The sequence below is a fragment of the Anomalospiza imberbis genome, chromosome Z (genome assembly GCF_031753505.1).
Source record: "Anomalospiza imberbis isolate Cuckoo-Finch-1a 21T00152 chromosome Z, ASM3175350v1, whole genome shotgun sequence".
NCBI lineage: Eukaryota > Metazoa > Chordata > Aves > Passeriformes > Viduidae > Anomalospiza > Anomalospiza imberbis.
This window is the reverse complement of record NC_089721.1, coordinates 39,003,327-39,023,864: the sequence shown is the minus strand read 5'-3', so window position 1 is coordinate 39,023,864 and position 20,538 is coordinate 39,003,327. Positions and strand designations below refer to the sequence as shown.

The following is a 20,538-nucleotide window of genomic DNA, read 5'->3' as shown; positions in this document are numbered from 1 at the left end:
ACAAGGCTTCTCCTCAAGGCCTTTCGCCATCTTCCTGGCCTCCTTTGGACATCTTCTAATAGCTGAATGTCTTTCTTACACTGTGGTGCCCCAAACTGCCCCCAGGACTCGTGGTGAGGCTGCCCCAGCCCAGAGCAGAGTGGGACAATCCCCTTCCTTGCCCAGCTGGTGATGCTGGGCCTGATGTCCCCAGGACAGGGATGTCCCTCCTGGCTGCCAGGGCACTGTTAGCTCATGTTCAACTTGCCAGGGACCAGGACCTCCAGGCCCCTTTCCACGTTGCTGCTCTCCAGCCTCTCATTCCCCAGTCTTTCCAAACATCCAGGGTTGCCCCATCCCAGGTGCAGAGTCCAGCATTTTTCCTTGTTGAACTGCGCACAATTGGTGATTGCCCAGCCCTTTGGTTCATCGAGGTCTCTGCAGGGCCTCCCTGCCTTTGAGGGAGTCAAAAGTTCTTCCCTGTCTTGTATCATCTGCAAATTTGCTGAGTCTCCCTTCCGGTCCTGTGTGCAGGTTGCTTATGAAGATGTTGAAGAGCACAGGGCCAAGGATGGAGCCTTGCAGAGCCCTGCTAGTGACAGGTCACCAGTTTGATGTCACCCCAGTCACTGTAACCCTTTGTGCCCAACCCGTGAGCCAGTTGCTCAATCATCACATGATGTGTTTATCCAGTTGTGGACTGGATATTTTGTCCAGAACGATCCTATGAAAGACAGGATCCTAAACTTTACTGAAATCCAGAATACTACATCTGTTGGCATATCCTGTAGGTGGCTTACCTTGTCGCAAAAGGAATTAGGTTTGACAAGCAAGACTTTCCCCTCAGAAGGCTATGCTGGCTGTGACCAATAGCTACATTGTCCTCTAAGTGTTTTTTCACTACCTCTCAGAATAATATTCTCCATAATTTTACCAGGCACTAAAGTGAGACTGACAGGCCTGTAGTCTCCAGGTCATCCTTCTTGCCCTTGCTGAAAAATGGGACATTGTTTTCCAGCTTCCAGGTGACAGAGACCTCTCAAGATTGCTAAAACCATTCAAAAATCAAGAGGCCTCATAATGACATCAGCCAGCTTTTTGAGTATCCTTAGATTAATCCCATCAGGTCTCATAAATTTAGAGGGATTTGTTACACTTTAAACTCACTTTCTATGAAGATTAATGAAAAAGCTGATGGGAAAGGTAGTTAAAAATTAATGAGCTTGATCTCTATCAAGTGCATATATAATTAAGAAAGGTGTGATTATTCTTTTTTCGTTAGCAATTCAATAATTATCTTGTGCCTAATACATCCATATAAACTTCAGCATCTAGTATCCACATAAAAAATTGACTTCAAGATATGGTGAGAGGTTGCCTGGCAACAGCTCTTTTATTTTATTTTGAATGGTATTTTTGGGGCAGAGAGTGAGGAAGGAAGAGCTGAAAAAAAAGTTTGACTCGAGAGGCCTGCTCTGATCTAGATTCCTGTGTTTCTGCAGGACTGTGATTCTGCTCAATGTGGATGTAGGCCCACCAGGGACCGTGCCTGGCAGCTCTTTGCCTTAGTGTCTGACTCAAGCTGTGTAGCTCCTTCTTCCACCCAGAAAAACCAGCCTTGTTAAGAGACACAAATAAACTGAGATTTTTTTTGATGTCAGTCACATGAGGAAGTTCTGTGATGTCCAGCCCCGGAGAGGAGTGCTTTCTCTTAGGAGTACATGACAGGATAGTCACACTAAAAAAACAAGGATCTTCATGCAGGCCTGGGTTTAGTTTCCTTTCTGCTGATTGCACAGTTGTACTACTTAGTCCTCCCAGGGCTGCTACAATTTTCAGGTCTGCTCATATGGAGTGTAAGTCTTGGGACTATAAGCAGTAAATAGACTTTCTAAGTCTCCTTTCTCAGAATACCTGGAACCTGTGTCCCCATGACACACTTCAGTGTAGATAGGATAGTTTAGTGGGTTTTTTAGATTTTTTTGGATGCTGTCTTCTGACGCAGTCATAAAGTGTTATAAAATACTTTATATTTAAATAAAATAAAAATAGGTCAAAGGAAAAGAAAATATGAGAAGACTGGAAAACCAAAATACAACATCAAAGCAGTACACTGAGAAGGCAAGAAGTGAGTTTAAAGGCATGCTAATATGCCAACAGTACAATCCAAAAACTAAAAAAGAAACCTAAAAAGGAAAGAACAAGAAGGACAAACCAAAATAAAACCCACAAAAAACTCCATAGAACTTAATATCAGATTTTTTTATATTTCTGTCATATTTCTGGACTACCTACAAATCCAATGCATATTTCTGCAAAAGCTGTAGCCTAGAAAAAAAAATTGGCTGATCATAAAAATTTCATTGGGAAAAGCAAATCAAACATTGCAAAACCCTTGGATATATTAACAGCAGCAAATCAAGACTACGTGGTCCTGACTCTGCTCCTTATGAAGCCACCTTGTAAGGACTGCAATTTTCCTCTATACAGTGCTACCATTCTTTTCCATCTATTCCCTCCTGGTAGAAAAGTAATGAAATCACTTGTTTCTTAGGTTGCTTGAACTATTATCTAACGGTTTTCTCCACATCCCAATGAGTTCATATATTGAAACTGAGTGATTTTGAAAGAGTATTACTAACCTTTGAGCTTTTGACTGGGCTTGTTCTTGTCAAAAAAATCCAATCTATCTTACTCCTTGTCTTTTAATTTTGGATTTAAAGTAAATACAACACACATGTAAAGTGCTGAAGACAGAAGTGCCAGATGTGTTAACTTCCATGGTAAAAAAGTTCCTGCTTTACATTGTGGGTTCTTTTGATACCCCAGAAAATAAATTATTGGGGAAAAATACCATGGATTTTTTTTTCCATACTATTCTTTTAATGAATGCTGGATGCTACATGGGGAGATTTGGATTAATTTTGCTGGTTTTGTTTTGAGGCAAAATAAAAACCAAAAAGGTAAAATAAAAACCAAGGGATCAAAATCAGCACTAAGAGAACAGTCTCAGTAAGAGCTAGGTCTTCTAGATCTGCTTTTTAACTTATGTTTTTATCTGATTTTCAGCTTGTGCTTTCACTTACAGCATTATAGGTGATAACAGCAATGGGAAATACTAAAACCAGTCACCAGCTGCATGCACCTTACAACCATCTAATGGCATTATCACTTGATCCTTCTCTGAAACAGAGTAAAATCTCATCTACATCCATATTGCCATCATTTTATATTTTGAAAGGACAGGATGAGCATAATTGTATCCCAGTGTCTGGAAGCAATTTACTGTCTCTGCTTATAAAATACACATTCATGCAAATGACAATAATAGTTGTTAATTTATTTAAATCAGAGTTTTTCTGTACCCATTTACTGGCAGAGAGTTTTGGTGGTTTTCAGGCTGATCTTTGAACTAAATAATAAAAAATGGCATTCTCTTCTCTGTGCAAAAGCATGTTTCAAGTCTAAATTCTAACACCGCCCCTCAGAGTGACTGCAAATTCTCCTATCATGGTGTTACCTGGAAACTGCACTAATACATATTCAGCTATGAATGGAAATAGTGTTACACAAAGGATTTAGGACAGTAACTTGTCAACCCAGCCTGAAATTCTTTCTATCTCTTAGAGTACTTCATTAATTGCTGATTTCTGAGAGCAGCCTTTCAGCCAGTGGTACATGAATGTACCAGTAATTTAATTTAGAACATGTTTCACTAGTTTGCTTTACAAATTGTGAAAGGCAGTAGCAGTAAAGTTTTCATAAAAGTCCATGGATATAACAGATATTTCTTACTTTATCTACTATGACTGTCCCTCTGTCAGGAATGAAATTCAGTTGATTTTGCGTGATTTGTTCTAGATAAATCCATGCTGGCTGTGTCTTACTGCTTTATTATCTGAATCCTTGAAACAGTCACATATAATCTTTTCCTGTCTCTTCCCAGGTATCAGGTTCAAGTGGGACTGCTCTGCAACTCTACACGTTGTCCCTTCCACATGCCTTTTTTAGAGATAAATAATACAGTGGACATTATTCCACTCTTCCTTTTTCTTTGAAGAGATCTTGGAAATAATTGCTGGGGTTTATAGAGTGCTGACTGAATACACATAATTTGTTTGGTATTCTTTCAAGGCTCTTTCTCCCATTTTCTTGCCAGTTATTTGACTCCTCACTAAAGCTATGTTTTGTTCAGGTAACAATCATAAATAAGCTCAAATTGCCTTTCTCTGAAGAAAGAAGTAAAAGAGAGAGATGAATGCTCCAGCCTTCTCTTTTTCTCCTTTATTTCCTTTCCCCTTAGTTAAATGGCTGAATTATAAATTTCTTTGTAGGCTACTCTCATGAGTTTACAATACTTTTCACATTTTTTCAGCCTCTGCAACACACTCTGACTCATTTTGTGCCTTAGGTTTTTTGTTTGGCTTTTTTTTTTTTAATTTACAGTTACATGCTCAGGTTAATCCTTTAAATTCATGTGCCACTTAGTTGTAGCTTTTTAAAAACAATATAATTCAGGCACATCATCCTTCCAGAAGTAATTCAGCTTAATCTGAACCCAATCCCTGCCATTTCTGTGTATAAGAAAAGACCTAAGCAGAGGATGTCCCCACCAGTGATTGTAACATGAAGGCTGCAGTGGAATTGTTTTTCCCAGAACTCAAATACTGCCTTGCCCTCAGCCCTGTGTCACCTCTTCCCAAACACTTGTGTGATGAACATGCAAGTAGTTCCTCAGCAACTCTGACACATGGAACCCAAGCAAATGGGGAGAGGCTGGTGGGCAGCAATCTTCTTCATCAACATGGCTTTTTGTAGACACAACGTGTGTCTTCTCCCAGTTAGGAACAGGGAAATACACTCCTTGTGAAATTTTCTATGAGGATAAACTGAAGAGGTAAGCTAGACCTGTGAATTCCAGTGACAAATGGTAACCCACAAACTACATCAGTCAAGTCCAGTGTTTGTTTTCATCTTCCTTTCTGCCATAACTGGCATTAAATATTGAAGAGTCTCCATGAGTATCCCTTGACTGTCACCTCAGATAAAGTAGTGGTGTTTTCCAGTCTCTTGGCAGAACAGAACACATATTTAAGAACTGACATCAAAATATTAGTTCTTATTTCAGCTGACAAAACACTGGAACCAATGACTGAGTTGGACAGAAGGAATGGATATTTGCATGTGATCTCTGGTGATTTGAGCTATGGAAACAATAAATTTATTTCAACAAGTCATTTGCTACTTCTACAATGGAAAAATAAATACCCCAAGCCCTGCTCTGTTATTTTCACGGGAGAAGAAAAAATACTTTATGAAAACAAATCATTTAAAAGGGGACTGAAACCAAGTGGTTTGATTGTTAATACTAAGGTAATACTAAGTTGTTAATACTAAGTTAATACTAAGTACCATTTACAGATGGCAGTACTTGTGTTAACTTTGTCAACCATTCCGTTACACAGGTAAAATGAAAATTAACTTTGAACTTTTGCTGCCCTTTAATTACCCAGTTCACATATTGAAAAATATAATAAAGTATAGTAGTATAGGTAAGTGTAACCTGATTTTGAGGGGTTTTTGATGTATTTTCCTCAAGCATCAAAGAATTTGAGAATTTTGAGTATATATAGAATATTTAAATTTTTAAGCCTTGGCACATAAATATGGTTAGGTATATCCCACAAATCACTTTTTTCTAAAAAGATCTTAATATGTTCTACAGATTTTTGAAAATATGATTGATTAGATTGCCCGTTTGCTGGCAGTTTTAATTTTTGTAAGACATATATTAAAAGACAAGTTATATTTCTTTCTCAGATTGCTAACCCAGTTTTGTGATAGTGTTAAAAATGTGAATTTATAGGTCTTAAACATTATAATATGGTGTGCTAACTGAAAACTTAACTAGAATGCTATTGGTGAATTCCTTAGTCATTAATTTCTCAAGCATTATTTAGCAAAGCATTAAAAATAGCAAGAGCTTTCCTCCATCAAAACATAAATATCTAAATAACTCTCCTTACAGTTTTGCTTCTCATTATATTTCAGTGAACAAAATTACTTCAATGAGCTTTAAATTCTGTTTGCTATAAGAGGAAGTTGGTCTTGGGTATTAGGGAGCAGTTCTTTACTGTGAGCATGGTGAGACAGTGACACAGCTTGCCCAGAGAAGCTGTAGTTGCCCCATCCCTGGAGGTATTCAGGACCAGGCTGGATGGTGCTCTGAGCAGTCTGGGGTAGTGGAAGGTGTCCTTGTCCATGGAATTGGATGAGCTTTGGAGTCCCTTCTAACCCAAGCCATTCTATGATTCGATGAGTCCATGAACAGGTGACATTGCATGTATCTGTGTTGCCTATTTAAGGGCCTGGAATAAGACTTGCATGCCTTCACATTTTTGCCTGTAGTCATTTACCTAACCAATCCTATCAGATCATCTTTCAAGAGGGTATCATTTTTTATTATGATTTTTGCCATTATACTTAATGGCAAATTGAAAGTCATTACAAGTATAAACTATCTTACTAGCATTAAAGAGATGCAGATTGGAATGTTACAGTTTTGTTCTTTCCATCTACAGCAATCATTTTGCTGAACTATTACATTTCCTACCAAGAAAATAATGATGACATCAAAGAAAAGACTTACTAACTTATGGCATCTAGCTCAATCCACAAAAACCCAGAGTTCCCAGATTGCGTAAGTAATGAACAAATGAACCATATCTTTCCATCCTAAGGGACCATCCCCCAATTCACTAACAGCTTCAGGTCTGCCAAAAACTTTATAAATACTACAGTATGAGAAGCATTATACATACATTTGATTAACTCCTGGCTTGTGTTTTAGCTTCCCCAAGAGACCATACATGGCAGACCAGTCATAAAAGTGTCATGCGTTTAGGCTCTCCTCTTTCTAAACCTACCTTCCTCCCCTACAGCTTTCCCTTGGTGTAGGGCTCCTATTAGCACATCAGGTGTCACAGTTACAATTGACAAGAAAAGATACTCTATTCTGCTAATTTATTTATGCTGCTGAACAACTGTTGTATAAAGCTGCTGCTCTGGATCCTAACTTGTAACCCCCAGGTTAAAACTGTTTAAAATGGTCCTCCTGTGATCTGCCCATCCTTTACCAGTGGCAGAAATACCTGACAGCTGCACCTTCTAAACTGTGGGGGTGATTATGGTTCGTTTTCAGTGTTGTGCTTTGAGCAATGCTGATTTAAGGTCTGGCTGTTGAGAAACTGAGCTGTCTGCAGAGCAGGGAGAAATGGAGCATCTCCTCAAGACATCCCAAGTTAGGTTTCCATTGAGCGTCGGTCTGACCCTGCAGTCTTTTGATTCACACCAATGGTTAGCAATGAAAAGATTTTTAAAGTATATGGAGCAATTTATCTCCCCTATATCTTCAGTTCTATATTTAACCAAAAAGAAGCAGTTTTCCTTTTATAATTTTTTCTCAAAACATACTTTCTCTTTCTGATAAATAAAACAAAACCAAATGCATATAAATTGGACAAATACATATAAATAGGACCTTTCATAGGTCCTAGCAGTGACAATATAATCTCTTATTCCTGAATCACAAACAACATTAAAAAACCTTAATTCACTGATGATATTGATCAATCTCTTTTATGTAGATAATTGCTTAGATTTACATATCTTATTTTAAAGCTAGGATTGGTGTATTGTGCAGAAAATAAAAATAGGCCACACTTCTGTCACAATCCAACCAAAACATAAATATCCATGCTTCCTTTACCTAGAAATGTTTAAGCAAAACGTCCTGTGTCATTGATAAGACTGATGAAAGAGCTAATCACACTGAAAAGATCTAATTCTGTAGTACTCCAACCCTGAAAAATCAGAGAGTGTGGCAACATTGCAGCAAGAAGAAATGCGCTGAGCAGCTGAACACCGCATTTTGAGTGATCAGGGGCTCTGCTGGACTGGAGTTCATGCACAGTTCTGCTGATTTGCTGAGCTCTGTGGAAGCAGAGAAGCAGAATCATCAGCCTGTGATGAAACTTTGAATCTCCCTATAATTCAGAAAGCTAGCCCAGCAGGCTTTGAACTCCGCAAAACTCAAAGTATGCACTTGGAGCAGACCTTTTAAGATGAAGCCTGTTTTATGTGAACACTGTAGGTTTTCTGATCATAATTACAGAGAGCTCTTTCAGAGATGCCAAATCTTTCTATAGTTAAATAATTTTCTTTTAAGCTTAACTTTTTATGCATGTAATATTTTTGGATCAGAAAGGTTCTATAAAAGCAACAAGGATCCCTTTGCTTTCACAGTGAAGAAAAAATTAGAAAACATTAGAAAAAAAATTTCCCTTGAGGGAACTGAAAAGCTCTAAGAAAACATAAGCTCTGTCATATAAATTTAATGGGAGGAGAATGATATCATGTACCCAGCTCTTCATACTATCACTATGTTCTAAGGCAAAAAATGGTACTGAATCTCCTCTGCATTGGAATTAAAACCTTTTTTGTGTATGTTTGATCTCTAAGTGACTGACTGCCTGAGTGATGTTTAAGAATTTATATTCCTTACCTGGAGCAGAACACACTTAACAGGGTATTACTTTTTCAAGGATAAAAATCACAGTTTTAAACCTGGCTCCTTAGCCCAGAGGGTTCCCTATTTTAGTGCTGTCTATGTCATGATACCAGCAGTGTTTGTAGAGACAGGAACTAGAAATATAAATGCATTTAGTTATCAAACTTTGGGATTTATGCTAACACCCCAACAGAACTGTGATCACCTTTGCCCCTGTATGCTAAGTAATTTTGTTTTGGAAATAAATGTCATTATTATCATAAGGCAAATGAGATTTAAAATGTTAAGCTACTTAGCTTGTTCTTCCTTCCTTCCTTCAGAACTGCTTAGAAGTCAAAGGCTGATGATGTCAGGTGAATAACAAGAAATATTTTTGTCCTCTGAAGAATATTAACATACAGAATTATGCTTAAAAAGTGGGCAACATTACTGAAACTATATTCTATTACCTATTGAACAGCAACTCATTTTGCAAGACTGTGACTTGTTTATATTGAATATAATCTCATTTCAGCCTCATCTGGGATAATCACATGCCTGTCTTAGAAGAGTTTTTGTGATGAAAAATTGTTTGCACACGGTGGGTTAACACAATACTTATTCTTTAAAAACCACTGGCTTGTGGAATCACAGAATGCTTATTCTGGAGGAAGGAAAACAGGAAAGCAACCAGCTCAGTTGTGCCAACTTTTGCCAGTTTGCCAGGCAGTCAGGTGTGACTTTGGGGTTGGTGACCACCAGAGAGATCCCCGGGACAGAAGAACATGAGCAGAGGGGAGAAAACACACATTAATTTTTTTGGAAAAATGTTTATTATACTGACATTTATTCCAGGAAAATCAATGGATACATATGTTAAATATAGCATATAAATGGGAGCTTTTTTTAAGATCAGTATGCACAACTTTCATGGGAGATACCCCCTCATGCATCCAGCCAAATAAAGAATGCCTGCTTTGTAATGCCACATTGGTGTTATTAAGTTTTATTTCTACTGATTTTTGGTAAGAGTTTCACCACATGGCTGTCATCCACATACAACACAATAAATCCAAAATACATCCTCAGTGTGGGATTTCCAGGTAGGATCACATAGCAAAATAAGGACTACCAGTCAATAGGCACTAACTAGATTTGGAAGGAGATGGGTATGTAGGAATATTAAGAAAGCTTCAGAAAGTTGGTCGTGAAATTTTTATCAATTTATAGGTTGAAGGCATCCCACCATTTTTTTCTGTAAAACTAGTAATACAGTCAGGACAGTTTTATTGATTCCTTAGTTAAAAGAATATGTATGTGACACAATTTTCAGAGACACAGAGACATGGCAGGCACATAACGTCCAGTGCTCCATGCACAGCTGTTGCAAATATTGAGCCTACCAACAAATGTTGTTGCTATTAGTGTGACGTCCATGAGTTACAATAATTACAGAAATGTTGAAGAACATCAGTTTCTGTCTGTTCTCATTTCAGTTTTTAAACTGGTGCTTTCAGAGCAGACAATATGTTTTTCTTCCTTTGCAGATTCAGGTTTAAGCAAGGACACGCGAGCAAGCAGTTGTTGTGACATGTGACCTACATTCGCTCTGTAATTTTTTGCATTTAAAAAAATCCAAAAGCAAAGAAATGGGGCATCAAACTAGCAGCTAAAATAGAAAACATAAAAACAATTATGTTTTAACATAATAATTATTCCAATGCATGAGAAAACCAGGAAGTATACCACAAATTTATTATATCAGACTCTTTTTCATGCTTCGAAAATCAAAAAATGCCCACTGTAAGTAATGATATATTGCTGCAGTATGGTACAAAATCACAGTTGAAGTATATAGGTACAAAGTAAAAACATTCGATGACTATTTTCACTATTCCATTTAAAATAAAGTATCCTGATGTAATTTTTCATTAATAAAAAGTCTTATTACAAGGTAATAGGAACACATCTTTCAGAAGAGGAAATGAAGGCTATAGGTTATTTAAATGTAAGCATTTAATTTTTTTAATGTGTAAGGAGTTGAAATCAATAGGGCCTGATGAAGATTACCATAAAGTAATGGTTCTCTATGGAATTTTTGACAGCCACATCTGACCACATTTCTCTCACAATACAGAGATAAACCATTTTAAAAGAAGATTTCTATTTCATTTTCTCAAGAGGAGAAAAAGCAGAGATTGAGGAATGATTATGAGGCATGTCATGTATACCGGAAATACTCTCACTCTAATATGCTCAAAGCAGTCTTCAATCTATTATCCAGGCAGCTCACTATACAATATTTAAAAACTGGACACTGCTTTGACAAAAGTTGTATCAGTGACAATTCTCCACTAATAGCAGCTAAATAAAATACATGCCTTTTAATGTTTCTGTGACAGTTTTTCTTTTCCCAAAATCTTGTTTTATTATTTAATTTGATGGAGAACCAAGCTGTATTACTGCTCAAAGAATTTAAAAAAAATTAGGAGGTAAATTTGCATATCACAAATGTTAAACCATAGAATTTCTTAATACAATGTATTCTGATTATCAAAACCATAAATGCATAAGGATCAGTTGGACAAATTAATGGAAGAAAAAAATCTGACCTGTAGTTAAAAGGCTCAGGAAGTCCTGTAGGTCACAACTGTTTTAATATGGAGTAGTAAATGGAGAGAAATACCCCTATATACTTCCTTCAGCCTTACAGACTAATGGCTGAATTTTTGAAACAAAATTAAAAGCTATATTTTGTATTCATTTAGTTCTCCAGTTATAACCACTCAAATAAGAGGAAAACCATTATTTTCTAATCTGGCAAAGGGAAGATATGATGCATAAGTCATGCCTTTGCAGCCAGTCTTGAAACACCAAGCGTTTTAATACAGGGGTAGAATTTTCTCTTTTTAAGGACAGATATCTCTAAAAATGCAGTAAATTCCAAAGTGCACTGCCAAAATATTAATATAAATTCAATACTTAATATCATGAATTTTGCTGAAGTCACTTATGCAGAGCAAAGAAATATCTGGTAAAGCAGTTACATAAATTAATATTTTGTGCACAGCATGTGACTGTACAAAGCAAAAATGGTTATAGCATTTGGAGCATTTAAAGTTGAGAAAGCTGTCAATCAATATTAGCCTGTGGGAAAAACAATTTTATCCAAAGCAAAAACCACAACATGAATTATAATGAGTTATTAGGAGACAGGATTCAAAAAATAAGAGCCTTGGAGATGAAGATGTGAAAAAACAAGACAAACAAGTAAATATTTGTTTTTAAAGAATGGGTTTGGGTGATTTTTTAAGTTAACTGCACATCAGTTTAGCTTTGCAGCACTCATAGTATCAGGATGCTGGTCAAACAGCTGAAAAGGTCTTGTGTTTGTGCTGCACATCATGCAGATGTACTGTCCAAAGCCCACTGATTTGTACCCTTACCTTGTCCACCCAAGACCATTTATGTGTTTTATGATAAACACTCAGCATAAAACAGAAATAAGCCCCAAAGAGGTCCAGAACAGATAATCACAATGACCCCTCCAGCCACTCCAGCTATGAGTTTATCTATCCACAGCACCACACTGAAATATGTCTCTAATAGGGACATTCTTACAAAGAACTGAATTTCTGACCAATGCTCTACCAGTGTTGAAAGTAAACAACCTCAGGTCTTAGCCTCTTCCTTGGCTGTGACCACTCCAGATGACTATGAAACACAATGAGATACTGGCCAAAATCCTCTGGGCTATTAGAAAATGCCATTTCTGGTTATAATCATGTTTTAGCAAATTTCAAAAATTTCAAATGTCCTCATGCTACAAATAGAACTACTTCATTATTGACCTTATTATTTTTCCATTTAACAGTTGCCTCTCTGACAAATCAACCCAGCTAAATACTGAGTTAATTCACCTAAATGCAGGTGAAATACTGCTGTAAACAATGTATTAATTACATTTTTTAACCTTGAAAATATAGACTATTTTTTCCCTCAGGGACTCCAGAAGTAAATAAAACTTGAATGGTTTTTCTCAAGTTTTTCTTAACTGTTCAGGTCAGATTTGAAACTACAGGAGTACCTGAGGCTGAATTAGACAAGTGAATAAAATTATGACAATGGCCTCTATATAAAGTTTTACTTCTAGAAATCTGAAGTATATACAAAAATTAATATATTGAATATTATTTCTAAAATGTATCTTAACATCCTATCAAAGGAAAAAGATCTAAGATTTCTGTACTATGGAGGGCAGTAAGATTCCCCTTTTTCACCACCCTGAAGCTCTCTGTTGAGGCAAAGCTCCAGATGGATATAGCTCAGAAGGCATAAATTAAAGCAGTGAAGCTCTTTTCCCTCTTTCCCTTCATTCGCTCACTGAATAAAATAATTTCCCTCATAATGCTGCTCTGTTTCCTATTTTACTTTTCTCATGTAGAATAGCTGAGTTCACCTTTATATTTTTGGAAGCTGTAGAGTACCAATGACAGAAGTGAAAACAGTGATTGTGCCAATATGCAGAGATTGAAAAATATAAGATACTTAAATGTTCCTTTGGTGTTTTGGAGTTGTTTGAGATACAGGTTTCCTTACTTTTATTTCTTTCTCCTCCTGCTTGTGTTGTGTTTTCCCTTTCCTCAGCCTATCCTTCCTCCTTTTCATTTACCTAACTTCCCTCCTATTTTTTTCCCATTGAAAACAACACTCTGGCTTCTGGTTTTTCCCATCAACTCCACTAGGAGGATATACCAAAAAAAAAAAAAAATCCCTATACTTCCTTTGGGAAATGATTCACCACAAGGGATAGATTTTCACTAATACTCTGACACAAACAAACAGTGGGGGGAAGTGCCTCTTACTCTGAGTGAGTCCACTCAGGCTGCCTGCATCAGAAATGTAGCTCTGAGAGTGGTTCAGCCCCTGTCCAGCCACTCTGCTGTGAACATGTACGTGCAGGAGGAAGCATTCAATTGGCCTTTTTCCTTCCACACCCCTCCACACCACAGAGATGGCTGGTGGCAGAGAAAGAAGCAGTCTGAAAGACAAGTGGACAAGAGGGTAGCATTAGGACTGAGGCACTGGTGCTTACTACCTTGGCTGCTTATCTCCCCACACTCCCTTAGTCAAGAGAGTGATCCTGAGCACCCAATATTGCAAAGCAGGTGTGTAAAGCAAACAGGTCTGAATACATTCCCTACAACTTTTTCTCAGTGCCTTTACTTTGGAAGAGGGATACTGTAGAAAAAAACAGAATAGACTGAACAAACTAAACCAGCGGGCTTCTGTCCACTTTCACTTTGTGGGGATTTTTTCATTTCTATTTCCTAAATAAGTAAAAGTTGCTCCATTGTACTTGTTTGCCACCACAAAGGAATAAATAAATTCCTTAGATTGCAGTAGCGATGCATATTGTTATTTACAAAGTGTCCAGGATTAAGATTTTATGACAGGCAATTCCATGTTCAATCCCCTACTTACTGATGCAAAGTCTGACCAGCAAATGTTCCTATACAATCACTCTCAATATAATTAGTAACATTATTTTGAAATTAGTAACATTATTTTGAATGCTAATATTTTGTATTCATATTTACTAGGAGGTGTTTAGAAATTGGAATATGTAAAGGGCAATGTATAAGGGGATGTTTTATTTGTAAAATGTATACAGATGAGGAGCCATTACAAAAGGACTGGATGGCAACCTAGAATAAGCAGGAGGTGTGTACTTGAGCAAAAGCTGTCAGGAGATACACGTGTGTCCATGGTGTATGGGCAGAGCAACCAACAACACCACAGAAAGTGTCACTCTGCTGCCAGTGACCCTCTTAAAACCAATTGAGTTGCCTGAGGCAATGCAACACACTGGAAAACGGGATTGATGAAACCTATGTGACCATCATAGAAAATTAAAACACCAGTCCCCTCTGTTAGAAAAATACAACCTGTTTTTCAGAGGAAATGTCATTTACCCAGGCGCCCCCCCTTCATTATTTGCATGTTGTGTCACCTAAACCCCATTGGTATTTTGGAAGTAAACAGTACTTGATACATAACTGGAATACAGCACAAGCACAAATCTCTAAGTTGTGCAGCTTCCATGGTTCTCTTGGTTTAGCTTAGCTCTGTCTGCACCCCTGTCTGTGTCCAAAATCTACACTTCCTTATGACCTCCAGCTTGAACTCTGTGACAGCAGTGCTATCCTGATGTGGTAAGTTCAGTGTAGCATTTACAGGTTAGAATGTGGATGAAACAGCTTGAGAATAGCTTGATGAGAATCTAATTGCAGCCTAGAAGCTTAAAAGAAACCAGTGGCAATGCAACAGCTGTAATTTTTCATGGAATCACAGAATGGTTTAGGCTGGAAGGAACCTTTTAAAGGTCACCTAGTCCAACACCTCTGGAATGAGCAGGGACATCTTCAAATGGAAAGATTGCCCAGAACCCCATCCCATCTGACCTCCAATGTTTCCAGGGATGGAGCACCTATCACCTCTCAGGGCAACCTGCACTACTCCTTCAATTTTTTTATTCTGTTTCATGTTATTTAAGAGCATTGGTTATTGCACAGTAGGACTTAAGAATGGCTATTTAGAGAGAAGATAAATAGAAAATACATATGTGGGCTGCCCCTGGACCTTGGTCCTGCAGGGAAGCCCACTGCTGGCCGCTCTACAGGAGCCCAGATAGCCTGAAATCCAACCCACCAAATGACAGGAGGACACTCGGAGCACTGCTGTTCTCGTGGGTTTATTGCAGGTACAGCGAAGGAAGGAGGAAGTAGGAAAGGTGCTCACGAGAGGGGAGCTGACTCTGAGAGCCCCCTCCAGAGGAGGAGTCGGGGAATATATCCAAGGGAAGGAAGGTGGGGTCAGGGTACAGAAGGACCAATGGGATAGGATGGGGTGAGCAGGGAAAACCAATGGGAGAGGGGGAGAGGTGTGGCTTCAGCCAGAGAACCAATAACAGTACATAGAATGGGGAATTCTCTAGAACTGGGGATGGTACAGCTGGATGATAGACATTAACACGGGAGGGTACAACAAATGACAGACATGGGGGAAGGCGGGAACCCTAGGGCAATGCTTTTCCTTACACTACTGTAGTATCCCAGGGCATCCCTGTTGGATCTGCCCCTGGACTGCCTCCCACATACATAGAAACACAGATGCTGTACCCTGTCCTTTCCATTTAGCACTAAAAAAAAAAAAAATTAAAATTTTAAAATGGCAGGAAAGAAAAAAAATTATGATACTCATTATCCCATATGTTTTACCAATTATTTTAAGGCAACAACAAAATAATTAGTTTGAAAATATTTTTAGATGTCAGACAGGCCCAAATTGAACCTATTCATATGTGAAAAACAGCCTTATGTTTTCATATTTAAGCTCGATTCTCTTTTATTATTTTAACTGACATTACCATTTCCTTCCTGTACAGAAACACTTTTAGGATTTATGGCTTCTATTTTAAAAATGCAACAAAAAATTTCTAATGTGTTTATTGCTGAAATACTTACTAAATTAACTTAACTTCCAGAAGTTACATTACAATGTTAGTGTGTAAGCAGTGGAGAGATACAACCAAGGGATTGCTTTCAAAAGTGTAGATTTTTATGCCTGGAAACAGAGATACCTGTTTTAAAGTGGTGACTTTTTATTAGCACCACAAATCATGCTGACATGACAGTAAGACTGCACTTGAAACAGAAGTCTGTGTGTTAGCCTAGCCTCTGATGTAATAATACCATTAATATACAGATATGCATTACTAATCTGTAAAAAGTAGAGCAAGATGATATCACAGAGAAACAGAAAAAGTTAATCTTAAATAGAAAAATTATCAGAAGGCAAATAAAAAATATATGTAATCACATATGCAAGCCTGGAGATAGAAAACTTCACAAATACCTGAGCCAATGTCAACAGGGCAACTGAAGTCTCATTGCTGCAGTATCCCACTATTTTTTCAAGAAAAAACCATGAGAATAGATTCTATTTTGCTTGTCTTTTTTTTCCCATTAATCAACAAGAAAGTACCATACTAGGTCACACAATAGCATAATGCCCAGGGTCCTCTAATAGGATGTAAAGTGAAATATATACCATATTATCCAAACCAGGAGAAGCTAAAGAAAGGTGCATTCACTGTACCCCTTAGCAGACAGGAGAAGGATTACTTTCTTCCAACCAGTAGTTAATTTCTGGCTGAAACAGAAATTTTATTTCTGAAACAGAAAACATCCTTGATAGAATGCACACACAGAAACACCTCTATTATACTCTGAAAATTATTTTTGTTTATTTGCTACATGGTTAGTTTATTAATCAAAAATTACTTTACAAGGTGTAAGATGATAAGATTACATTTGAGAATTTGTATTTATTTTGGACGATCTATCTATTCTTCCTCCTTTTCCTTAGACAACACTGTTTAATACAACAGCCCCCATTAGAAGTACTTTTACAGCCTTAAAAACATAAGTTCACCTATCAAAGTAAACGTGAATGAATGAGGATTTGCTTACAGTGATGCCTTAAGTTTTAGCTTTTATATTTTTCAGATTCTGTGCTGCTTTAGTGTGTAACTCTGAGCTTCAAATTAGGTGTTAACAAGTTCTCTTCACAGGGTAGGTAGACAAAACAATCCAGGCCCAAAAAGTATAAACAGTGGTGAATTGAAGAAAGAAAAAAAAGGAGGATAGAACTTTATAACCTAAAGCTATAGCTGGACAATTAAGTCCAATACGCAAGTGGACCAAAAACTTTATAAAAGTGTGAGACCTCATGACCAGTCATCCATTTTGTGACCCTTTTGGGTTCATCTTGGGTGTAACTCTGACTAGGCTCTTGTACTGCCCAAGGTGTATCCATTGAGGCCTTTTAATAAATACCTACTTTGCTCTTTAACTCTGTCTAGTCTCTGTTCTAGGTCAGCCTTCTCAAGGCATCAACAGAGAGCTCTCAAAGAAACTATGCCTGCTCCTCCTAGGTAGTGTATTGATCCAGACTAAGGCAGCATTCCATGTTTAGGAGCTAGATCCACACAACAGTTGACCTGAATAGGCAGAGGGCTGTGCTGAATATACAGGGTGGCTTTCAGGGCTTTTCTGTGCTGCACAAAGTTATTGGCTGCAGAATAAACTCAGCAAGTTCACTGGAACAGAGGAGCACACAGGCAGCTCCCACTGGGTACCAGTGATTTCACCACCTGCCTGGCATCGCCTTTACCTACAAGTGCAGCAAGGAATGCTCATTACATAATTCCTTAAGAATAGTGCTGTTTTCTGGTAATGAAACAATGGAATATCTCCCAGTACTGAAAGGGAGAGCTTCTCTTTACAGATGGGATCTGCTGTGCACAGTGTGCCTTAGGAAAATCCATCCAGGTTACAGCTCAGTGTGCACAAACTCAGGGTGTCCCAGCCATTCATGGAACTCCAGGTTTCATTCCTACCTATATTACTCTTCTTACTTTGTCTAATTAATGGAGTTATCTTATTAAGCCATTTTTTGTCAAAGCCTTTTTTACTGATCCAGAAAAGGCCCTGTATCATCTCTCCCTCACTCAACTCCTATCTTCCACCCCCAGTACAGAACAGGCAGGTACATGACATGAAGAGACAGGTATGCTTGTAAAGCTTATCCTCTGCATTTGACCTTTTTAAATTCTTGTTTCTATAGGAAAGTTTATACATATTTTCCATCTTCAGCAATAGTTTCAAGTTCAGACCTCAGGAGAATTAAATAAATGAATTCTATTGACTCCACCATGCAAAATTCTAATCCATAATCCATAGGCTATAATCATGGAAATGCTTGCATAAACCCATAATCTTTCACAGCACTATTCCTCCTATGAGATACATTTAAGTAAAAGATCAAATGCTTCCATGACTGATGCCTGAATTTCTTTCAATCCCACATATTTGATGGTTGAGCTAAAGTATTTGTGTTCTCTTTCTTGTCTCTCTCCTTCCTGACCTATCATAGCAGTTTAGCAGAGCAGATTTCTGTAAACAAGGTGGGCAGAGAAAATCAGAAAGACATGAAGGAATAGCTTAGAGGAAAAAAGAAGACAGTGGAGATAATAGCAATATATAGGTCTTTAGACTACAAGAACTACTTTAAGACCATATAATTTTTAGTCAAAGCAAATGGTGTAAATATTTATTCTTTAATATCATGAAAACATAAAGCTATAGATATTGAACAGTTATGCATGAATCACCTTGATTTGTAAAAAGTAAGCCTGCAGTCATATGTTTTCAAGCCCTCAAAACAAGGTCTTCTCTCAGGCCTACTTCTAACTATTTATCATTATCTGTTAATGTCTCTAATTTTTAAAAAATTTCTTAATTTAATATTCTTTGTTGACATCAGAGGAATTTAGACTCCTTTTTGATGAAGTTGTGTGTTATAAGATATTTTAAGTAATATATGATAATTGATTAATTTCAGAAACTGGCTGAATATCTAACATAATCATATTAGGCTTGATTGAATATCTAAATCACAATCATATAGAATTGGGGGATTCTGAATATATAAAACATTATATGTGAGTTACCAAATTGCTAGATGCCAATTTTTTATTAACTGTTAAATTAAGTTACTAGATGAGGTTTTGCTTATGCCAGAGTTGAAGGCACAGTTACTTACCCACTCTTCAAATATGTAATGGATAATCTATTCTGGTTATTTATTTAAGTAACCCATAATAGCTACAGAATTTCAGGTAAGAAGAAGGGTAAAATTGGCTTCCTGCACTATTCTGCCCTTCCTTATTATCTTCATCTAATGACCTGCATAAGAAGTGAACCGTGACCTTTTTTTTTTTCATAGGGTATTTATAGCCCAGCCAGTTAGATTATTTCATGAAACTGCATCAAGAATGTGGACAGAACATGTACAGAAGACAGCCTCTCTACTAGGATGCAAACTGCTCAGTTCAAGTATTTAAGAATCATGTAGCAGCTGTGACAGTGCCAGAGGTAATTAAACTCAGGCTCTAAAAATAAATTTTTACATGTACATGGTGCTGCATCCCATATTTGCTTTTTCCTCCAGTTGCTAATCATGTAAATTTATCCTGATAGATTTTACTTAGACTGGAATCTTCCTGTTATGGATTCACATCAATAACAAAAATCAAGTCAACCAGCTTCTGTTTTGCTTCTGCCGAGGTCCCCATATACAGTTAAGCTTCTGACAATTTTGAGTTTAGCTCCTGTGCTGGTTTTATAATGCTGTTACCAACTTGAAAATGTCAATTACGATAACAATCAGCCACTCAGGTTAAAGAAGCCAATTCTCTTGCTTAGGTTACCTCTCTTTGAACAGTCTCTTGGTTTCTATCTGTTTTTCATATTCAAAATCTTCACTTAAGGGACTTTGTTTGCCCTGTAGTTTGAGGTTTGTGGGCAACCTGAACACACAGACATACAAGCATAAGTGTCAATGTTTTGGAGCTACTTCCCATAGGGATTTTAAGCTATAATCATGGATGCTAAATACAGTTTTTCCTTAACTTGTACATAACAATTCCAGCATTATCTCTGTTTATTTAGTTCTCTGTCTTTCTGTACTTGCTTAAAAATAAATATGTTATCTTCTGCACCTCCAAATACACATGCTTCATCATAGTCAGAAGGTGTTTTTATTTAACTTCACCAAAAACTTCAGAAAAGTACATTGGATAAAATATTATTCAGATAACTAAAACTGACCAGGAATAGAAATATAAGATTTTCTAATTACTTAGAAAATTAAACTGTGATGTAAATAATAAATTACATTTATCAAAGTAATTTGAGCACTCTAAAAGTTACAAATATTTAAATTCAGCAGTTTGACATTACCATATTCTAGTTTTTCAAATGGACTTGGAATATGTACTTATTAAATCTACCCTATTGCACTACCAAATAAGTATGCAGTAGTGACAATAGTGCTTAACAGAGATTCACTAGCATGCAATTCTACTTGGACTAACAAGTTCTTCA

The 20,538-nt window shown here is 37.2% G+C and overlaps 1 long non-coding RNA gene across 1 annotated transcript; it reads right to left on the bottom strand.

The window, feature by feature from the left end:
- Nucleotides 1-18,458: 18,458 nt before the first annotated feature.
- On the bottom strand, nucleotides 18,459-20,277 carry LOC137464667 (uncharacterized). Its single transcript, XR_010994345.1, has 2 exons — nucleotides 19,863-20,277; nucleotides 18,459-18,546 (listed from the first exon to the last, which is right to left on the bottom strand). It is a non-coding gene; the product is annotated as an uncharacterized lncRNA (long non-coding RNA).
- Between the last annotated feature and the right edge of the window lie 261 nt (nucleotides 20,278-20,538).